Below are 10,427 nucleotides of genomic sequence, written 5' to 3' on the forward strand. Positions count from 1 at the left end.
CATATCAATGCAGGGACAAAATGCCCTCTCTTATGTGTGTGTCTTGACTCCAGGATCCATCCCAACCCAGCTCCACCCTTCCTTTAAAATCTTGCAAAGAGATCAACAGCAAGGAAGGCAGTTTCCATTCCTTCAGTGCCGCTCCAGCTCTGTACTGCGAGGCAGCCTGATGGTGTCTGGGCAGCCAAACCCCGCCTTGCTGCTGCCTGTGATCTGACAGCATCAGGCTAAACCTCTCTGGCTGCAGGGCCAGCTCTGGGCAGTTGGTATGGCCTGGACCAGCAGAGGAGCTTTGGGGGAGCCAGGAATTGCACCATTAAAAACCCACGGAAGGAACAACCCGTGAACGCTCAGAGCAGATCTTGGCCACAGCGCCTGAATTAGCCCCTCACCCTTGCTGGTAGCACTGAGCTCTCCTTAGCAACAACACTTCAATATTTAACACCAAATGYGTGTGCCCAGATGACCTTCCAGGTCCTTTCCATGGTGTTGCTGCTGAGCTGGCTCCAGGAGCACGGCAGCTGCCAGCTGAGCCACYGCCAGCTCAAGATTTCCTCTGTTTCTCCCAGATGAGCACTGGCTTTGTTTGCCATGATCTGGTGCTCAGCTCTGATGAGCTCATGGCCAGGGTGGAGCCTTCAGGAGAAATGTCTGACCAGGGGAGTTAGGGAAAGCTGAAGTCTCTGAATGGGCAGAGACCATTCTGTTGTGGTCCATGGATGGAGATTGTCCTGCTGTGGTCCATGGATGGAGATTGTCCTGTTATGGTCCATGGGCAGAGACTGTCCTGTTGTGGTCCATGGATGGAGATTGTTCTGTTGTAGTCATAAAATGAAGAGGGAGGTGTGTTTGGAGATGCAATCAGCAAAGAGGCAGAAAATAAGAGCTGGCAGGGAAGCCCTGATTCCATAATAGTCCTGGACTGGGGAAGGACAGGGGTGTTGGTCCCAAACTGACCAACTGAGCTGATAGGATCCAGGAGCWGAGAGGAGGATGGGGAAGGTCCATGTACAGACAGCTCCGTGCCCACGAGGGCAGTAAGGAGCTGATGGAAGCTGAGGGAGAACAAAGACATTGCCTGGAGASTGCTCAGCCAGGATGATGGGCAGTGCCTGTGCTTGCAAGGGCAGACACTCAGCAAACAGAGACGTGGAGGCTGCAGGAGCTCAGCACTTCTCACTCCAGTAAGTGGCTGTTTATTTGKTTGTTATGAGAAGCAGGTCTGACACTGCTGTCTGTAAACCACAGCTCTCCCTCCTTCCCTCCATCCATCCACTCAGCCAGCCCTGGAGTACCTAAGAGCCTTCAAAGCAAATTCTGTTTATTTTCTATAGATTCATCCAGGAATCTCTCTCCTCTAGCACTGCACCTGCCTTCACCCTGAAATCTTCCTCTGTGCCTCCGAGCATCAGTGTGGAGTCACAGTGTGTTTGTGGAGAGGCAACAACCCTGCCCCAAGCAGGAGGTGGGGGATGCTTTATGAAAAGCAGCAACAGCCATTCTTGGAAGACTTTGGCTCTGAGCCCCTCTGCCACATTCTTAGGAGAGATCATATCAAAAAGACTATTTTTACTAAAATTGTAGTGGTAACAGGCTCCAGATGTCTGTTGTTATGTAATAGGGTTTGTTTTAATGGATCCGACTTCCAGATGTGCAGCGTGGGCTCGGGGTGTCTGCTGGGTCCTCTGTGGGCACAGGGGGCAGGCAGCTCTCCACACTGTGCCAGAGGGGGCAGCTGCCTCCATGGGGGACAGGATCACTCCTGGTTCAAGGGCACTGCTCTATTTTGTCCTTTCTGGAGAGCTTTAATCACCCTGAGCACYTGTCTCGAGTTCCACATCTCATTTTGGGACAAAAGCAAGACTGGTCATTGTACCCTGCTTTGCTCGGGTCTGTATGAGAAAGGAAGGACCCCACTGGCAAGGATGGGATGAGGAATAGTCCCTGGCAGCCCCGTGGGACTCACTGGGATTATCTGTAGGTGTCACCATCACACAYGTGGAAAGTGTTGTTTGGGGACTCTGATTAACCAGGGATTGRAGATTGGAGGCCAAAGGGAATTAAGGGGCTGACCATGATTTCCCAGGGCCCATTTTGTGTTCCCTGCTGTGAGAAAAACCTGAGCAGCATGATTGCTTGGAGGAACGAGACAGACAAAGGTTTCCTCAGGCATAGACATTTTGAACCTGGAAGCAAAGAAGCAAAACGTCTGAGGAAAGAGACTGTCACCTTCCCATGGAGCCCGTGGGAACAGCTCAGTGAACACCAACAGGCCCACACATCCTTCTGCACAATTCCTGTGCTGCCACTGATGTTTTCCAGCTGAGCTCTCCCCTTGGTTCCTCTTGCTCAGTGAGGTTCTCTTCCCTGCTGGAAGCAGAAGGGAAGGTTTTTGGAGGCATTTTGAGGCCTCCCCTTCCCTCCCTGCAGGTTTTGGTGCCACAGGATCATTGTCCCTTTCTCCAGCACTGCAATTAGCTGCAAACATTGGCTGCTCACCCATTTGGTGGGGAGAGCTCCAAGCAGGGATGCAGCAGCACTCTGGATCCTTCCTAGCTGTTGGGTGGACAGGGGGATGAGTGGTGCATGCTAAGCCAAGGAGGATTTGAATTCAAAGTACCTGGCTCTGTGCCATGGCTATTAGCATCTGCTAATGAAATGCTAAGACTTATTAAGTGCCCAGATCCAGGAGGGAGATTTAAAGGGATGTACTTGGACTGAAAGCAGGAGGCTTAGGTGATTTCTGGAGAGCAGAGAGAAGTGAACGCCCAGGGCTGGGTGCCCTGAGGAAAAAAGGAGCTGCTACCTGATGAGAGTAGGAAAGAGCTGGAGAGTCAAAACCACCCTCTAACAGCCCATGGGACAGCTGAGCAGCAGCTCCAAGGAGAAGGGAAGGTCAGGGGGACAGTGACAGAACTGCACCTGTGCAGGGACACTGACCCTGCCCTGACACCAGGCTGGGATCTCTGAGGCAGCTCGGGAAAACGTGCAGTGAGAAAAGCTTCCTTTGGGTTTGCTTTGCCTCAGTTTGAACCTCCCTAGCACTAAAAAAATAAACAAAGACCAATGGGACAAAATCAGCGCTCAGCTGGAGCCTGGGAAGTCCAAGGGGGAAAAGAGCTGGTCTGGGTTCTCGAGTTCACATCCACTCTTGTGCTTGATTTTATCTGCAGCGAGGCTTCTGCGGGGCTGGTTTTGCTTTGCATTGCAGTCACGTGCTTGTCTCAGGGATTTGGTTTTCTCTCTCCTSTTTTAGAGCAGCACAAGGCGGGCTCCAGGGCTCTGCTGTGCACAYGAAGGAGGCCTCAGCCACGGAGTCAATTGGAAAGCCATCTGCTCCCACGAATGAGGACATTTCCATGGCTTTATGAAAGAAAGGCACTCTGCCTCTCGTTTTTTTTCATTTTTCTTTTCCCTTTCTTCCTATGATGAAGCCATGTGTGCACAGACAGCCATAGCAGAAATGTGATGTTTATCAGAGGTGTATTCCCCACATTGCCACAGGACAGAGCCTGGTGGAGGGCTGAGAGAGGAGGGGAGAGTGGATACAAAGGCATCCCCAGCCCAGGAGACAGCCTGTGGAAGGTGAGGAAACAAAGCTGGGCAGGGGAAATGAATGAACACTTCATCCTGAGCCCTCCCCCCAGCACATCCATGTAAAATGTGGAGATTAGGTGGAAAATCCATAGAGAAGGGAAATGGATGCCTTTAGCAGAGCGGGGCTCCCCACAGGCCAGCTAATTGTTCTGAATGGATGTCCTGGCACACAGACAGTCTTTTCTTAGTTTGTTTTCCTGCTTGGGCCAGTGTTTCTGCTGTTAACCCTTCTTCCATGGGAGGAGAGTGGGTGGGAAAGAGAAAACTGTCCCTTCCCTGTTTAACCAGGGAGCAACACCTGAGCCCTCCAGGAGCTTCCAAAAGTCACAAGGGGGGAAAACATTTCGAGMTGAGGTGTGAGAGGTGAACACACGGGTCTGACAACAAACAGCCAAGGAGGAGGGAAGCACTCTTGCTTGTTTTCTGGTCTGGCAGGGATAGGACACGGAGGAGACTGAATTAACATCCAGGCTTAACCATTAATCATTTTTACAGTGCAAAAGGATTTCTCCAATACTTTCAAATGTCAGCTCCCTTGGGGGAATGAAGCCTCGTGTGGCATTCAGAGCGGGTSAGTCTGGGTGCATTGCAAGCAGGAGATCCCATCTGCAATCTGGCTGTGCTGGACACGCTGGTGCATGGCAGGGAGAGGGTCCAGCCCTCCAGACCCTGCCCTGGGCCACTCCAGCCCCACGTGTGGCACTCACACTTGGTGCCTTGCATGGCAAAGAGGTGATCCCAAGGGAAAGAGAAGGGAGGGCTGTCAGAYATGGGCTCAGACCGAGGTGGGGAAAACTGATGTCCTGGAGAATGTCCCAGGTCACAGCACGCACCCAGCTCATCCAAGTGCCAGATCCCCCACTCTGGCCTGYTCCAAACTGGAGGCTAGAGGGATGAAGGAGCAGGCAAGTCCTTGTCCTGATTTGCCATAGCCATCCTCCACTCTCTGTGGCAGACACATAACCCCCWACTCGCTCACATCCCCTGCCTGGGGGTCCCCAGAGGTGCAGTAGCTCAGGAGAGGAGGGCACAGCATGGCCAAGGCAGYGTGTTGAAAATACTACTGCTAATTACACAATGGGTTCCTTATGTTCCTTGGAAATGTAATATGTGGGAGGACTCCCAGCCAATTCATGTTTTAGGGCAAATTGAGGCGATCTATTACTCGACTCAGCTCCTAAATTTGGTCATACTTTAGCTGGTGTTTTCAGACATTTGCGAGTTAGGTTGGCCAATGCCACAGAGAAAAGCGATGGGGCAATTATCCTAATGAGGAACAAATGCATTACTCCTGCAAGTTATTTGGTGCTTGGAACCAGCCCTCCCTGTTGCGTGACTGCTTTGTAGAGAGTTAACCCCTGCTGAGACCTCTGGGAGGTCATTTCTCTGGAAGATGAGAAGGAAATTCAGTGCCCATCAGATTGCTGGGGTTAAAAACTGCGCAACACACGAAGCTTTCGCAGCATCTGGCAGCAGCTTCGGTGGGGTCACTGGCACTAAGCAGYGTTTGCACYTCACAGGGGTTATGGGCAGGCTGKGTGTCCTGCAGGGGTGTGAAGGAGCAGCCGAGGAAAGCCATTTGAGCCCAGAGCAGCACAGCAGAGATCAGCCTGGGCAGTGTGTCTTGGGCAAGGCAGCATCCTCACCATGTGGGCGAGCAAGGCTGCTCTTGTCCCATCCCTAAATCACAGCCTGCAGGTGCTGGTGATGCCATGTGTRTGTGTCCTTGCTTTTAGGACCCTGGAGAGGAGCAGGATGAACTCAGCCCATGTTCTGACCCTTCCCAGTTGGCTGCTGGCTCTGCAGACTTGTGCCAGCATCACACCCCCAGCACCCAGGCGGCTTCTGCAAGAGCAGAAACTCCTGACCTTCTTTGCCCACACACGATGTCTCGTTTTCCCCCTTTCTAGCAACATCCCCCCGGTGATTTAGAGGCAGTGAGGACCATCCTCTGCCTCTGCCCACAGGCAGGATTGACAGCCCCTCACAGCAGCTCTTCCCTCAGCCCTGCTGCAGAGCTCAGTGGTGCTCGGGCTCCCGTGTGGCCTCAGTTATTGAGGAGACAGAACCTCATCCATCCTCCAGACCCACWTTCAGAGCTCTTAAACGGGCTGCCAGCCCTGACATCCCAGCATTGCTGTGGGGATCCAGCACCTCTCTGGTGGCTGGTGCTGTCCCCAGGGCCAGGCGTTGTGTGGCGAGGTGGGGCTGCAGCAGCTCTCTGCACCTTCCTGGTGAGCAGCCCTGCCCAGAGCCAGACCCCCAATTTCTGCAGATTTCTGCACATCTGCTCCCTCCCTGGAGCTTCCATCACCTGCCCCAGTGCCACAGGGAAGGCTGGGGGATGACAAAGGGACACAGGAGAGGCACAGCCTGGCAAACCCCAATCCATGCAGGGCTCCCTGGCCCCATCCACAGCGGGTGCACTGGAGGAGCTGCTCGTCTCCAGTTCCTTTTTGTTTTTCTATTTTCCTTTCTTCTTTCCCTGCCTTCTCCAGAAGGGCCCAGATGCCTTTACTTTGGCTGGGCTCCCTTGGCCAGGAGCCCGYGGAGGCACCAGCAACGCCGTGTGCGAGTGCGTGAGCCTGTGTGTGCAATATTAATACACAGAGATGGAAGACGACCAACACATAAACATTCTTTACTGTTTGGGTCACAGCCCGGGGAGCTGTGAGAGCTTTTGTGCTGTTTTGAACACACAGACTAAATAGAGAGGGATCGACTAGAGAAGAGAGGATGAGAAGCTGGGAGGATGAGCGGGAAGGAGAAGCAAAAAGAATCCTCTGCACATGGTGGGGTCTGACAGGAGCAGGCAGAGAAGGTGCTGGTGCAAGGCTGGGAGCTCCCAAGGACACCCACATCTGCTCCACACGGAGGGTTGGGCTGGAGGTGGGGGAGGGACCAGCTTGGGGCTGCTCATCACGTGTGCTTTCCTGCATTAAAGCAAAAGGTAAAGTAATAATAATAATGATAGAAATTGGCTGAAGGCTGAAATAACCAGGATTCCTGTGCAGATCTCGTTAGAGTGGCTTAAGTGTCAATTTGGGAATAAGGAGGAGGGGGCTGTGCTGGAAGTATTTCTGCAGCAGGCGAGGGGAAGGACGGTCTCTCCGGAGCTAACAAGACCCAGCTGCAGCCGAGAGTGTTAAATCAGAAACTATTCCGTCAACAGCCAGTTTGGCCAAATATGAAACATTTCCAGGGAATCAATGGCCGGTGCTGGTGACGCAGAAGCCAATAGTCCTGACTTCTTTTCCAGAGCCTCCAGAAATAYCCTCGTCATTTYGGACTTAAAGCGACAGGCCGCGCTTTTTCCGCTCATCTYGGCGGCGCTGGGCTGAGAAATCCAYGTCCCCGCAGAGAGAGYGGTGGCTGGGCTGGTTTAATCCACTGGTTAATGCTTSCAGAGGGCCCCAGGGGGGTTGGACCTGCCAAGCTGCTCCACATGACGAATCTGAACTGGACGTGTCCTCCCCAAATGTTTTCCGTGGAGATGAGCTCAGACGGAGGCCCCGAGCTCTGCGCAGCTGAGCCCTGACCGCTGCTGCCCTCGCTTTCCGCTGGTGTCCGAGCCTTTGACCCTCACCTTTGACAGCACTGTGCAAAACAAATCTTCAGGCTTTGCCCTGGGGAGTCACCAAACCCTCTGGCACAAGCTGGTGTCCACCTTTGCACATGGTGACGTATTTAATGTCTTGGTCTGCACGAGGGCAAGGCCAGCGCGTCTTTAGCAYGTTTTGATCTTTTAGGAATAAAACAAGGCAAATGGTGTAACTTTTTCTCTAGGTCCTAAGTGGTCTTCTCCCACTTTCCAAGGCACTGGAAAGGTCTGGCAGGTCATCCCAGCCTGGGTCATACTTTGTCCCATCAGCAGAGAAATAGCATCCATGACATCTGCCAAGGCACAGATAAGCAAGACAGATAAATCATTGCAGTATAAAATAATGATCCCTGGGGATAACGTGTTGCGGAATACACTGAGTGCAGGTAGCCTGGTGTGCAAGGTACAGGAGCTTCCTTAACAGACAGAAGGGGAAAAATGGGAAAAAAAGAGTATAAAATAGTTGTAAATTACTTGGACAATGCAGCAGTAAGGTCTGCAGAGCTGTATTTGCAAAACCTGMCCAGCTCTGAGCTTTGCAGTACACAATGCATCCATGACCTTAAACATCCTCCTTATCTCAGAGAAACCCTTCCCCATTCCTGTCCTGGATGGGTTGTGCCCTCCATTGTAGATCTGGTTGTGTTCTTCCCCCAGATGGCTGCATTCAGCTGAGGACATGCCCACAMCTGCAGCTTTGCACTGTCAAAAAGTGAAAACCCATCTCCCACCAGGGTTAACCAGGATTTTCTTCCACATAACCAAAAGCTGCTGATCAGGGCTTGCTGGAGCAAAGCTGCCTGGCTGCTGGCACACTGGTGACATGGTCTGGCTTTGCCCAGGCTGTGCTCRAGCACAGGTGGCTCTTTCTGCTCTGCACAGCTCCCAGCTCGAGCAGGTGAARGGCACTCTGAATCCACAGCATTGTCAGCCAAATGTGAATTCCCAGGTGTTCCTGGGCTTTAAAGGCTGGGTTGGTGGTCTCCTCTTGGTGATCAGAGCTTTTATCAGGGGCCAGGGAGCTGGAAAAGGAAGCCAAGCTTCTCTTTATCTGCTGTAAGAAGCCCACATTCCCACCAGCTGCTCCAGCCACAAAAAAAAAAAAAAAAAAAAAAAAAAAAAAAAAAAAAAAAATCCTGGGAATTCTTCTGTGGAACAAACCTGGGGAAAGAGCAAAGTAGATGGAGAGGTTTACCTGGGATGGGAGGCAGAATTAGAAGCATTGGGAACACCCTGGAGAAAGGGGCTCTGCTGGGGCATGGCAAGTGTCCCCCACTGCTTTAGTGGGGGAATGGAGCAACTTGTGTCCAGAGGGCACTGGGGTGGCCCTCGACCTGGCAAGGACTCAGCAGGGCCCCCAGGCTCCTGGGGTGGCTCTGGGCAGGGCACAGCTCTGGATTCGGTCTTGCCAGCTGAGGGCAGAGCACAGCAGGGAGAGTTGAGCTGAGGTGTGGAGGAGATCGCGGTTGTGCCACAAGGAAAATGGAGAATGAGCCACGAGTCCATGAGCTGTGTCCTGTTCCCCATCCCTCACACCCCGCTGTGCCTGAACCTATCATTCATGCTGATATCTCCCCCTCCACTGTGTTTCTAGAGGTACTTCCAGCATGGAAAGTTCTATTTAAAGGGTATTTTTCCTTTCTCTCTCCCTTTTTTTTTTTTTTTTTTTTTTTGAATGGGAAGCCAAGGGGCTGTAAAATGCAGAGTTTCCCACCTAGCTGAACCAGAGGAAATGATGCTGACAAAAAGTTTAATTTACCCTATTKCAGCAGTAACAAGCACCAGTCTTTRGAGAWGGACAGAAAAGCTGGAGTGGACRAAAGAYCTTGGCTTGGGAGAAGAGGGGCTTGGCTCTCCCATTGCTTCCTAAGAGAACACGGGGCACAGCCGGGAAGATCCGAGGGGCTCAGAGCAAAGCTGTCACCCCAGCTCTTCCACCCCTGGGCTGTGAAACACCTCCCAGCACAGAGCAGACCCCCGTTCGAGCCGGGCAGAGCATGCTGAAGCTCTGGCATCTCCCATGGGTGCAGGTGACTGTTTTCCCYGGCTGTTTTCCCTGCTGGGATGTGCCGGTGGAAGCGCTGCCCGTGCCCTCCCAGCCGGGCTCCTCCAGCCCGGTCAATCCCGCTCTGACCCGTCCTGGAGTTKGGCACGGAGGTTAATCAGCTCCTGGGAAACCTCTGCAGAGCAGGCGGGGGGCAGCTCTGCCAAAGGCGCCGAGCAGGAGGGGAAAAGGAGAGCGCCCGTCAGAGGTCACTGCTSTCGGGGTCCCCCCGGCCGGGGGCTGCCCGGACCCGCCAGCCTGTCTGGGATGCAGCACACCCTGTGCCGCACATCGGGGCGATTCCCCTGGCGGATTAGCCTTGATTAATGCTAATTCCTCTGCTCTGCCGCATTTTTCCAGCCTTGCCGGCGTGCCTGGTGCTAACACATGCCGTGGGAGCCGGCTGTAATGAATGGGCAGTTTTCGMGGTGGGGCTGATGATTCTCTCTCACCGTTCCTTGCGGTTGGGATCGTTATTTCAAGAAATGCTTGGGTCTCAGTGTCAGCCAGCCACTGATGGGACATGAGCAGGGACCAGAGAGTGACGATAAGACCCAGTATCTGCTCCAAACAGGCAGGGATCTGAGCATCAGGAAGCCAAGAAACACCTCTGTGTCGCTGCAGGCACCAGGGAGGTGATGTGCATTGATACAAAGGAGGTCAGGGGCAAATCTCTGCTCCCAACAGAAGGGCAGCTGGGCAATTGAGATATCTGGGGGATTTGGGCTCTCCTGAAAGCCTTTTTCAGACTATAGACTGGCTGCATTGGGGTTGCAGTGAAAATGAGCTTTGGGACCATCCCATATAGCAGGAGGGGCAAGCTGAGGAGTGCCAATGCAAAAGCCTGGGGCAAGAGGTCAAATCCATCTCCAGCTGAAGGTTTGGCCACGCTGGCACTGCTGAGGAACACAAATCCTGGCCCTGGGTGCCCTGGGCAGTGGGTAGAGAAGGGACAGCCCCTCCTCCCTGAGCCATCACCACTCCTCAGCCCTTGCAGGCAGTGGGGTCTGACCAAACCTGGAGGTCAGCACCTCCTGGAGTCACTCGCTCCCAATTAAGCCACTCACTCCCAAGTCAGCTGCACACCAAGATCTGCCAGGTTTTGCAAGAAAGCCTCCAGGGAGAGGCACAGGCTGTCTGTGAGTGCTGTACCCCTCTGCTGTGGGCCCTGCCTCTGGCCACAGC

Source organism: Malurus melanocephalus, unplaced genomic scaffold (genome assembly GCF_030028575.1).
Source record: "Malurus melanocephalus ecotype Western Australia unplaced genomic scaffold, MMel_1.1 scaffold_356, whole genome shotgun sequence".
Taxonomy (NCBI): Eukaryota; Metazoa; Chordata; class Aves; order Passeriformes; family Maluridae; genus Malurus; species Malurus melanocephalus.